The following is a 13,321-nucleotide window of genomic DNA, read 5'->3' as shown; positions in this document are numbered from 1 at the left end:
GTCTGGAAACGCCATCCACCTCCAGGGAGGCCCTTAGCATGGCCTGGGGACATCCTTCACCTCCAGGGAAGCCCCATCCCACAGATGCCACCCAGGCTCCAATACCCTGGGCCCGCAGCACCCGCTGCACCTGAGGGGCAGCACGTACCTGGGCGCAAACACACCATGTCACACGCAGCACAGGGGCACACAACTCACCTCTGAGAAATAAACTGCCAAGCTTTGTCCCAGGGTTGCAGATGCAGACCCCAAACACTTTTTTTATCTGATCTGTGCAACGCAGCACACGGGGTGGCAGCTAGGTAGGTGATGACAGCGTGCCCCGGCCACTTTTCTCAAGGATACAGGATTGTGCTGGCCCACGCCTCGCGCCTGTTTCCCGGGCAGCATTTTGGGAGGATGGTAGTTTGTGCTGTTTGCTAATGATCCTGAGTTTTGTTTAGTTAACCTCTGCAGGACACAGTACTGTGGTACAGCTGAGTGTAAAAACATTGAAATGATAGCATGTGAAAGACAGCAAAAAGCGGATCATGAAAGAAGTCTAACATTTTCACAATACTACTTGGTTCTGAGCTGGCAGGATTATGAGGGAGGGGGGAAGAGAAGACTTGGCAAAGTGAATTATTCAATGAAGCTATCAGCACACAATATCAGTTAAAAGTAAACAGAGTTGTTATTTAAAAAAATAAACTTCACTAAATTTTTAATGAACTTTATACTGAACATTAATATTCACTCATTGTAGTCAATTTTTACTGTCTTTAGAACAAAAAGCTGTAGGCTTGCTTACATTGTGACTTCTTGGCACTGAACATGGGCCCGGGGACTGCTGTTGCTAAATTGGCCTGACATAGCCAAATCTGTGTGGCCAACTGCAGCTTGAAGGCAGCACAAAGGACTTTGTAGGTGGTAGGTCTTTTCTCCATTTTAAAAGCTCTATAGTCAGAGTAGGTATTGCACTGCTTTCCACCCTGCTGCTCAGTCTGGTGTCTTTTGAGCTGTTCTGCACAGGGGTCTGTGGGAGACATAGCAGAGGACACAGGGAGGCATATGTGCCAGCTTTTCTCTAAGACTTGCAGTCTACTGCCCTGCTGCTTTCGTTAGCAAACTACTCTATTTCAGGATGTCTAAAGTCTGTGTGGAACAACTGGATATGGCATTTGCAATAAATTGAATGCATCGATGCACATAAGCCTTACTATATTGTATACACTCAGTTTGTAGACAGCTGAGTTTACTGCGCGTGCACAGATTGCATTTGCATCTCATGCACAGCAAAGTTTATGCATTACAGAATGCGTAGGACTCGCTGTGTATGTGCTGATCATTTGAAGATTAAGCTCAATACCTCCTGGGCATATCGGACTCACTGTGTATGTGATGTGCATATAAGTCAAGAGCATCTGGAAGATATCAATCTGCTGCTGTTCATGCAGAATTACCGCTATGTGTATAGTGCCTATCTTCTGGATATGTTGGAAACTTGCATCTTCCTTCCCTACCTGGTAAGTTTGTAGAGGTGACTGCAGTTCCAGAATGTGGAATCAAACAAAAAAGAAAAAAAATTATGGGATTTCTCTTCTGCCATGCTTTCATTGAGCTATCTGGCTTTTAGTTAATTACCCCATTCTTGATTTGCTATCATAGAGTGTCTCAGAACATCACTGTTCTAAATTTGTTATCTAGAACAGCAGAAACAGTATTTTATATCAGGAACACTGGTCAAATCTTAAATAAAAGCTTCTGAGGGAAATGTTTGATGGTTCCACACCAAGTGGCTTAAATTTTGTTAGTCAAAAACCACACAGCTGGAGACATTTTATATCAAAGCACAGCTACACCCTATTGCAAGGGAGAATGAGGAGGATAACTGCTTCTAACAGTTGAAGGAGCTTTCTTCTTCACAGCAGAAGTACTGTCACTTTTGGGTTTCAAAAACAAATACTGTCTGGTGAGAAATGACTATGCTGTCCAGTGTGGATGATATGCGCTGTAGACTTCCTGGATGACAAAGTTGTGTTTTGCTGGAGACTGTCTCAGAGCTGCAGAGCAGCAAACTGTTGAATAGCAAATGGCCATTGTTTGCTGGCAGCAGCTCACTGTGCCACATCTGCCCTTAATCAATAGTGAAACAATGTGGTATGGGGTGAGTAGTTGGAGAGGGCTACTTTTTTGAAAAAGATGTTATTGGCATCAATTATGAGTCTTAACATCATTGTTGAAACATATTCTTTGCAAGGACAATGATCTCTTTAATAGATATTTCTTGCTGACTTCCCTAATATGGTTGATCACCGTGACACATTAGTCCATATTAATATAGGATGATACTGAAAGGTTCAAGATACTGGGAATTCACTACTTGTATCTGATTAAAGAATGAATATTTGCTTTCAAGACCAATATGTACATGAATGATGTTAATGTTCCCTTTGTAATTTTGAGAGAATTAATCTACTACTACTGTCATAGCTGAGGAAGCCTGCTATCAGATACATGTCACACTGCTGCTTAGGCAAGAGTGAGAGTTTGTGTACATAGGTTAAAGTGATTTTAAGTTCACTGTCTCAGAGTGCGACTGCAGGCTACCTTACAATACCTGTTTCAAGTTAATATTGTGTGCTCTGTTTTGCAAAATATGAGTAAGAGGAAAAATTTCACTGAAGTCTGGGAGACATTGCTATAATCCACCAATAAAACATTCCTTATATGGGCAAATAGTGGGGGATTCCAACAGAACAGTGAGCAGCGCTTTTTAATCAAGTCTTACTTTGTCTATATGTTGCTTTATCCTTATTTTTGTTAAACCACAAGCTATGATAACTGAACATTTAGATAGAGGGATAGGATATTCCGTGCTATTCCAGCATATATCATGAATATTCTGAGAAGATTAGTGAAATATTTCATAAGAAATTTATAGGCCCTGATTTTTATGGCTTTGTTCATATGTTTTGTTAAACTTAGACTTAGGATGGTTTCTTTGTTTCATGCAACATTGCATGGACCTCTCAGGAAATATTTTATAAGAATGTCAAAGAATGTTTCATGAAATAATGATGTGAAATTTCACATTTTATATCTCAGTACTTTATTCTAATGTTTGAGAGACAGGACTTTTCTTGGAACTTTTGTTTTGAAACTTTCCTCCTTATTATATCAATCACATTTAGGAAAACCTGTGTTTATTTTGCAAAGAAGTGCAAATACTAAAACTTTAGTGCCTGTAGCAGTCCAAAAGAGAAAACACTTGAACCCACAACAATAAAAAGGAAGCTTAAAATAAATAGTGCAATGCTATAAACTTATCAAGAAAATTCAAGATCATATGCATTCTCAAAAAGTCCAAAGACAAACAAAATTTGGCTTTGCACTTTACAGCCATTCCTGGCTTTCTGCCTGGCCATTCTCCTATCTTGGAGAAAACATGATAGATACCCCCAGCTGAGTTTGAAAGTTCAAAGGTGAGCTCCCAAAAGTTGATTTTGAGGATCAAAGTCTGAGCTTTGATCTGAAGGGTGAAGGAACTGCACTGGTGTGAACTACTATTCCCCATACTTATAATTCAAGGGCTGCTTCAGACTGTTGAGGTATAGCAGACTAAGACTCTGTTTCATTATGCTTTTAAATAAATCTTTAAAATTCTGCAACTCCTCCCTTTTTAGGGTCTCCTGTCTCACTCAAGACTGCTTAATCAGCCCCCAGGCTTCCCAACCCAGGGCAGCCTTGTTTGCCCCTGGCTGAGTCACAGTCCCATCTTTCATAGTCAGAGGAGATACTGTCTGAACTTCCTGGCTTTTCTTCTGAGGGCCTGCTAGGAGTTCTCCAAACATATCCTCTCTCCTGCTTTTTCTTTATTTGGGAGATTAATAAGAGCCCTACCTTTCTCTTTCAGGTACAGAGGAGGTGAGAACAGGAACAAGCTGGGCTTTTTCTTTGGTTAATTTCTGCAGAAATGTTTTCCCTTCACATTTGAGATGCTGTGCAAATGCCTTGTTTCCACTACTAAGGGACTGAAGAAGTGGCAAGTCATTTTTCAGTCTGGTCCTTAATGCAGTGGTTTCATCTGTGTGCTGTTCAGGAATGCTTGATTGCTGGGCGAGTGAATGTTTCTTCTGGACTGATGACCCAGTAAGTAGGGGGAAATGGCATGCAGTTATTATGCGTAACCACAGTACCAAGAAAGCATGGGCTTGCAGGCACTTGGAAGGTAAGGGAATTAGAAGAAACGGGACTGAGTAAATTTGGTAATGAGTGACTGCATACAAATGCTTGAACTTGACATATGTGTTCTTGTATTTAATGTTATGTCTCCTGAAGACAAGCATAAAGTGAACTGCATAAAGCGAACTGTAACGCTAATGTAAGTTTAAAATGCATACTCAGAAGCTCAAGGCTAGCATATGCTCCTATCTTTGCCTCATTGATATTTCCTGTGTATATTTTCATGTGCATAAAAACTTAGGTTATGAAGTGTTTCCTGTCAGCAAGGTTACCAATGGCTAAAATGATGTGCTTTGTGCCAGACGAAATGTTTTTGATGAAGTGCTGAGAGCATGACATGTACAATGCCTTTATACATTGCACTCTGTAAAATGTTGTGAAGTCTGTGATTTCAAGCAAAGCAAGAGACAGACTAAACAGCAAACTAATTTGGACAGTTTTCACAAAACATTTCAGGTTTTTAATCACTGTCTGTCTTAATGAGCCCATTTCAGTTCCTCACCCTTGATCAAGCACTCTGGGGGTCCTAAACATTAGTCTCCTGGAGCATGCTGTCACTGATGTTCTTAAATACATCCCTATTCTGTGGTAGGGAGCAGGGGGAATTGCAGGTTCTTGCTTGCCTGTTTATAAAGGCTTCCTGAATTTTATTTCTTCTTGTGAAGAAGAGCAACCTCAGAACATTTTCCCAGCTTCAGGTCAATGAACTTGGATTAATGCTCACATTACATGGTGGGGCACTTTATTGCTATGAAGTTTTTGTAAGATAGTGTTGGTATTAGCAATGAACACCTATGAGTGGTCTGATCTGAGCTAGTTTCTGCTATTTGAATAGAAAGATAAACCTGACTGGCCAGGCCCCTCATAAAATTAGAGGATAAGCAGCAAAAGCTAGTGATTCTTGGTATGATGCACGGCACAGTGGGAAGAAGCACAGTATATAGCGGATCACAAGGTTTATTGAAAATTAAGGCTGCAATAAAAGTGACCATTCATTTCTGCAAAGTCAGCATACTTTGAACTTCATGTATATCAACAAAGAGTGTGGAAAACATTTAAGCTATCTAATTCTTTTGCCTAAAAATGTGTCTGTGTGGCTGCAAGTCATTTAAATGTGATCAACTAAGTTTAATGTCAGCTTTAACTCCCCACCTGCACTGTAGATTTACCCTGAAACTAGAGCTATTTGAAGAAGCATTGAAGCATTGACGATGAAGCAGCATAGAACATTGATAGCTAGTGTCTCCCCTTTCCCACAGAATATTAATGATTAGAGCAAACATGGATTTTTTTGTACAAAGCTGAGATAACCTTTGCCTACTAGGATCTGTGCACTACCCTTGCACATGTGGATAAATACCTGGCTGGAATGAGGATAAACACTTATTCCTGAAAGCTTCTAAAATGTTACCAGATTTGAATTTTGCTGCAAATAGAGCACTTAGCAGACAACCAAATTCTAAGGAGCAAAGGGTTTTAGCCTTGTAGGCTCTTCTTTCTGGTACCAATTAACCTGATTCTGCTCTAATTTTGTATTCTTGACTCTTTCTTAGTCATAGATTAACCAGTTTGGAAAAGATAAAAAAACCCCAGTCATTCTTACCCTATTTTTAGAACCTAACTTTTCCTATAATACTAATTCTGGGCAGGATTTCTTGCTTCCGGTTTCTGTCCAGATGTTAAAGATTTGGAACATTGGAAGAAAAGCTGACCTCATGGTATTTCCATCAGGTTCCATTAGTGGAACAACTGGAAGCCTCATGAGGAAAGCCCTTCTCTGTCTAAGTTTTCTGACTAGTTTTGCAGACTCAAGAGCCTAGGAAACTTCGGATAAGCTTTGAGTAAGCATCAAAATATTTGGATGCTTATCAGAACTAAAACCAAAGTGAACATTATGGAGTTCATTCATCATTCTTTCTAAAAACCACACCAGTGGTAACAGAATCGCAGGATCACACAGAAATGGAAATAACTGCACATTAATGATAATCAATTAGCTTCTTCCCATGTCATAAAAATAATATACATCTCTCATGCAAAATGAAAATTAGATGCTACACACAAGCGCAACATTAACTCAAGAAAGTTGTCAGAGCAGAAAAGCTTGTGATTCTTAGAGCTGCAGTGTGAAGCCAATAAACATGTACAGATGTATAAACCCCCTGTGACTTTTAAGAGAACGAAAGAAAAAAAATGATAGTACAGCATTCGAGATTAAATACTTAATCAATTTCTGTTATAAAATTTTTCACTGTGTTCAGAGTGAAATCACATGAGTTACACAGTACACTGTTCTAAGGCACTATTGCAAAGTTCTTTTTTTTTTTAAGATATGAGAAAAGGCTCTTGCAATTCTAGGAAATACAGTTTCAATAAATTACTGAATTATTTATACTATTCAATAAATAAACAAAATTGGTTGCAAAGCTAGATAAGAATTTGAACTGCCTTTAACAATTGCTTGTGCATATGCATAATTATCAATTACATGAGCATATACTATCTGTTCCATAGGGCCTTCAGTTTACTGAGTGAACAAAAAGCAAGGGTCATATGCCTTCCTAAATCTACAGAACCCATAGTGCAAGCAAGAAACATGCCTATTTCTTGAGCCTGTAGCCTGTAATGGAGTGACACAGGTAACATCTGGCCTGGCAGCCTACGGTTCCCTGAAATGAATGGGCCAGGTACCCTTTAAAAGCTGAATTAAATAGGATAGTGTTTGGTGTGAGTTCAGAGAAATGATCACAGTCATGCCTCAGACTCCCAAGCCTCTACCAATACAAGAACGGTTAATTAAAATTAAAAAGTGACTCGCAGCACTGGGTAAAACTGGGGCCTTAAGGAAAATATGGAGAGTAATGAAAGACTATCACAATATATATTGTTATGTGTCTACTTTCAAACTATGGCCATCTCATTGAGCTCTCCTCTGGGAATAATAGCTTTACTCACCTCTCTTTGAAACTGGATCATCTAACTCTAGAACTTCCACTGAAGCCACCCTATTTTACTCTCTCTTGATTTTACACTGATACAACATCCTTGTTAGGAGCGGCAACTAAAGAAAAAGCTGTAAGGGAAAGTAGTTTATCTGAAATAAGTAATTTATTTACTCAAAGGAACATCACTAGCTGAGCCAAAATGGATTCAGAATTGCTAGATATATGTCTATTTGCCTTAACCAAACTTTGACTTTTCCAGAAGATGGTTTAGGAATCCACACCTCAGCAGACCTCCTGGCTACTGCTTTTTTTGCATCTTTTCTTTTCCTTTCACAGATAGAACATAAAAGCATAAAAACCTCTGCAGTTAAAACAACTAAAAGGTAAAGCCAGAGTTCCATTAAGAGAATGATAAATAGAAAGAGAGTATATTTCTGTGACTGTGGGGGATAAGGGGAGATACCAGTGGTGGCTTTGCACACAACAGCTGCAGAACAGAGGAAATAAATCAGTGTGGGAGAAACACACACAAGCTTTTTTGGCTACTGTAATTCAGAATTGTAATGGAAGACCTAGTCCACCATCTGAACATGCTTAATTCATTGCAAAAGCTGAGCTCAATGCATACGTTTTCAATTTAGTTTAGTGTATCTAAGTACTGTTACGACTCTCATCATAGAGACAAGAAGGCACCTACTGGTATTGCAAGATGTATGTACAGTGCCATGAATTTCCCATTTAGTAGGGAGTAATTAAGAGCATGTTTGCAGAATATGCTTATAACTTGTCCTAGCCCAAGTCACACTTAATTTTTTTAATGTCTCTTACATTCTTTATGAAAATTTATTTATTCTCTTCATTTTTTTTAGAATAAGAGACAGTAAAATGTCCTAAGACAAGAAAAACCCTCAGAGGAACCGAACCCGCTAATCTCTTTTAGTGTTATGCTGTAGTTAGAGTTTCTCTCTATGTCTTTTTCCTTAATTTAAGAGAGAGTGTAGAAGAAAAACAGCTGAGCTTGTGTTTCTTTATGATGAATTCATAAGACCAGGAAACATTGGGGTGAGGGGACGTACAAGGAATGTCTATTTCTCTAACTTGAAATCAAGGCTTAAAAAGTCACAGAAAATCATGCAAACAAAGAAGAAAATATTTTTCAGTTACCCTTACTGTTTAAAGTTTTTCCTTCCTTCCTTCCCTCATTCCTCCAAACTTCTGTTATGTACATGTGTTCTATAGTCATTTCTCTGAATTCTGTTCAAGTTCTCCAAACATAGAAAAAAACACTTGTCCTTCAAAAAAGGACAAACTGTATCACAAGAAAAAAGTCAGTCAAACCTTTTCATTAAAAAGAAATGAAACGAAAAGAAAAAAACTCACCTCTAAATTTTGATAATTTTTAAGCACTATTTCCCATTTTTGTTTGGGAAATACAGACCAGTCCTCCTCTCAGTAAAGGTGCCTGTTTCAGTCTTTTGTTAGGACCTGGAGACTGTTTATTTTACTTCCCTAAGCATTACATTATATTTAGATATACAAAGTAAACCTCCGGATTGTACCTCTGACTGCCAGAATGCTGAATGTTAGGAGGATTTTAAATGTAGGGATAATCAGTAACCCAATCCCCCACATACCACGGCCGTCTCCCCAGGGCTATGGTTAGGAAGACACTGTGCAGAATTTCTCTGTGAAACTACTAGACTACTGCAAAAGCCAGTAGCTTACCCACAACAAATTCCAGTTGATGAGAAGAAATCGCATGTGACTTATTGAAGCAAGGAGCAAACTTTGCCTGTGACCAAGATACATGAGGAGATGACAGATCCCACGACATAGGAACTGTGACTAATGCCGTGTTCCTGTGGTTCACTACATATTTCAACTTTAAGTTCTAGCTAATCGTGAGAGCTGCTACTACTTACATGGTCTAAATGTTACATTGTAGCATGTGTTAAGTTAATATGCTTGCTTCTGAGGTAGAAAAAATAAAAACTACTCAGATACTTATTAATAGAATATATGCACTCTTAACCTCTTAAATCCATTGCTATAAACAGTGACAGAAAACATTGAATTTAATGCAAATACAGATACAAATTCAAATATTCAAGATCCCTGAAGTTTAAAGAAGCTTGAATATCGTTCCCATTTGATGTTCTCATTTTGCAATTTTAAATTATTTTCATTAGAAATGAGCAATCATGAGACTGCAGAGGGTTAAAGAATAAATTCCAAATAAATCTCTGGTAAGAAAACAGCTGAACTTATTTTAATTATATTTTTGATAATCCACAAAGATTAATTAAAAAAATAGAATAATACTTTTGAAGTTTGCTATTTTCATTATAATGTTGAAATGTCTTCCTGTGGCTAACCTTTGCCTAATTTATCTTGAACATATTTATTTATTTTTTGAATATAAAAGGAAATTCAGACAAATGTTGGTGCTGCTTATTAATTTCACAGTGTTAATACTGTAAGTAATTTATCAAACTAGAGGTATTTGGCGGACTAGTTAGAGGTAGTGACTCAACAGCTCAAATATGTCCCTAAAGCAATGTTCTAATATACAGGTTCTTTTCTGTTCTAAATTATTGGAGTCCAGTTCTTGATGACTTGGTTTTACCGTTATAACATCGTAACTCTGAACATCTGCTTTGGGATCTTTACTTAAAGTCTCAGTGGAAAGGTGCATGGAACTGTGGTGAGTACTGCCTCATCTCTGATGCTAGGTAAATGCCGTTCAGGTTATGGATGAGACACATTAGTTGAATGACTTGGGAAGGCTACAGTGTCCACCCCATGAAAAGGGAGTCTGTAACACTAGAATACCACATACAGATAACAGTCCTAGGGGATTTAAAGTAGTATGCTAGAAATATTAATGTGTCAGTAAACTTATTTTGTATATCATTAAATAATATTATGAAAAGGAAGACTGCATTTAGATATTTGAGTGGGTGTTCCTCTGGGTACTGTTCTCTCTCTCTGCTTGCAAAATATTCTTCTTCCTGGTCTCTGCCATTATTGCCTAATTCATTTTTGGAGCAGGATGAAAAGGGAAACAGTACTTTGTCTACAGACCACAAAAATGGCTCCCTAGTCTTCTTTCTGTTCCCCAGGCATGCAGTGCTCCCCCTCCACCTTTTCCTTGCACAGTAATAGGCAACTGAATCCACCCTGCATTGGAATTTCACACATCATCTTAGCAAACAAGACGCACGTAGACAATGAGGAGTGCAAAATCCAAACTGCCGTTCAGGAAGAAGGGTGAAAGTATAAGATGGCAAAATAAATATGTCTGTGTAGTGATTAAGAAGATATAGGAAATCTCAGGAGATGGAAGGTTCAGAAAAAGGCTGCTGGAAAAAGAGGTAGAAGTGTTGAAGGAGGAGCAGTGGAAGTAGGCTGGATGGGTAAAATCAAAGAAGTACAGAAGAGGTGGAAACAGAAGTAAATAACAAAGAGAAGGGAAATGGAAAGGCTTTTACAGAATGAAAAAATGGCAAGAGAAGTCATAGCAGTGGGAGAAGGAAAGAAAAGAAGGCAGAAGGAGGCACAGAGGGAAAACAACAAATTAAGCTGGAAAACTTGAAAAATATGAAAGAAGCATTAAATTTATTAAAATTAAAATTATCAGATCAAAAGGAAATGGGTGTGGAAAAGATGGTGCAAAACTTGCACTTGGAGTTCTTGTACTGCAAACAAGTATTTTTGAAAACATGTTAAGAATTTAACTGGAAACTCATTTTTTCCAAGTAGTGTTTTTACGTAACACATGTAATATGTGAAAATGTGTGTGTGGAGATAATCCCCACTACAAGGGATAAGGATGAAGAATATAAATAATTAAAAGACATGAATTTACAATCATTATCTTCTTCCTTCATTTCCTATCCTTTTTGTTATGGACTTGAATGCAGGCATCCATTAAGCTAACAAGGAGAATGGAGCAGAATTTGCTTTAGTGTGTCTGGAATGGCTCCCAACACTCCTTGGTTCAATAGTCAGTACGTTTTAAGTCTGATGTTCTGCAGAACAGCTCAGGTTCAGAAAGGCCCACACACTCTGAATTCTTACTAAAGTAGTGAGAACAGTGAGAAGCTCCTCTCCAGATTTTGTCCCTTCGTCTTATCTGAAAAGTGATTCCTATATCATTAAAAACAATCTCAAAATAAAAACTAATTTTTTTTCTGAGTTACAATGAGTAAACTACCTTGCGTTATTGACATAAACATTTCAGAAGACGAAACAAGAAGAATCATTAAGATGTCTTCAGTGCTAGTTAGTAATGAAACAGTCTTTAGAAGCTGTACAGTTGTTCACCTTAGCTGTAGTGCTGGATCTCAGGACAGCTTACTGATTTCAACTAGTACTTCCACTGAAAACACCAGTGGAAATAATTCGAAATTGCTCTGCCTACACAAGCAGAGCTGATTCCCCCTGAGCTCAGGGAAAAGGTTCCCATTGCCTTCAACAAACTTTAGATTAAGTTGTAAGGAGCTACACAGGATAAATACTGATGACAGAATCTGGTGCTTTGCCAGTTAAATAGAGAAAGAGAAGTAAGGAATTTTAGAATGCTTCATTCCTGGAAGAGATAGGACTTTTTATCCTTTGTTTGTAACTCTAATTATTCCCCAGCCAAAAAAGGCACAGAGGAAAGAAACAGAGGAAAAGAGTGATTTTTTTTTTCTTTTTCCAAATCTTTTACAATATGTGAGTACATTCATGGGAAATGAATCTGTTCTAAATATTCTCTAACATATTAACAGTGACAAAGACTGAAGCATAACGCAGTGATATTTAGAAAAATACTTAATGATTCTAGACCCCAAGAGACAATTCTTTTGAATAAGATTTCTGACTAAATTTCAGAATGTACACTGAGAATTCATTTCCCAGTAATCCCTGGCCATTCGTTAAGTGCTTGTTTAGTTTGAAATTTAACATTTGCATACTTCTTCAATATAATACATACCATCGCTCCCCCTTTTATCAAACCTGGCAATATTAAGAGCCAAGCAATATCCCTTTTACTGAATGCTATTTTTATTGAAGGTAAAGAAAGACATCCATCTCCGTGCAAGAGAATGCAGGATTTCTATCAATGCGGATCATACTGGAGGTGCTGGTTAAAGCTGATTTTTTGTGGAGATGTACCAAAAATTCTGGTTTGGACTTAGCAATATTTCTCTTAATCATCTATTGTTTTTAATGTTTATAACTTGGTTAAGTGCTAATGCCTTCTGAATTACACTAGATTTAAAAATTATTACAAGAGAAGAACTTGAAAATAAATGCTTTATATACTAGACCAGAATTGAAGACCTTGTTTTATTTTCATGATATAGGCTGGACATATATTAAAATTATCATATGAAGTAACACAAGTGTTTAACCATTGTGTTCTTTAGATCATCAATGGATTTACCATTATTTTTGCCTTCAAGCACTTTCTACTCAAGCAGACATACAGATAAAAGCAGTAAATGTCAACATTCCTATGTATTACATTGATTATTATGGTACACTGGTGTTTTTATCTTTAAGATATAATGAATAGATTTTTTTTTACCAGTCAACAGCCTTGAACAGAGTGTCTTAGGAAAGCAAGTTCGTCAAGAATGTGAGTTTCCATGTGTAGAGAATAGAATTTGTCATTTTCTGAACCACAAAGCACATTCCTCTTTCCCAGTGTCAGCAGTGCAAATATGTGCAATTTACACATTATTGTCTAAGCATCTGAAAAAAATGTGACCCCCTGGGACTTTCTTCTTTTGAAAATACAAATTTAACTGTCCCACTAGCTTTTCTTGGAAATCAAATAAAATCAGTTGAGAAACACAACTACAAAATCTCTTAGCTGTAACCCATTCACCTCACCCCAAGCCCAAACTTAGGAAAATAGTACTGTGATACACTTGGGTTGCCTTGCCATGGAATGACTAAAGAAGTCATCTTGAAAATTAGACTATTAGAGCATGGGGCCTAAATCAATGCAACTTCGGTTAATCAGGCAAAAGTTGCTGCAGGCAAGCTGGAAACAATATTTCATGCTCTACTTTTGTTAGTTGATGGAACAGGTTTATGAGCCTTGATCAGAAGGAAGGTCCTCCAACTTGGGTCTCTTTTTGCATGGAATAGTTTTT

Source organism: Dromaius novaehollandiae, chromosome 3, assembly GCF_036370855.1.
Source record: "Dromaius novaehollandiae isolate bDroNov1 chromosome 3, bDroNov1.hap1, whole genome shotgun sequence".
NCBI classification, from domain to species: domain Eukaryota; kingdom Metazoa; phylum Chordata; class Aves; order Casuariiformes; family Dromaiidae; genus Dromaius; species Dromaius novaehollandiae.
This window is presented reverse-complemented; position numbering follows the sequence as displayed.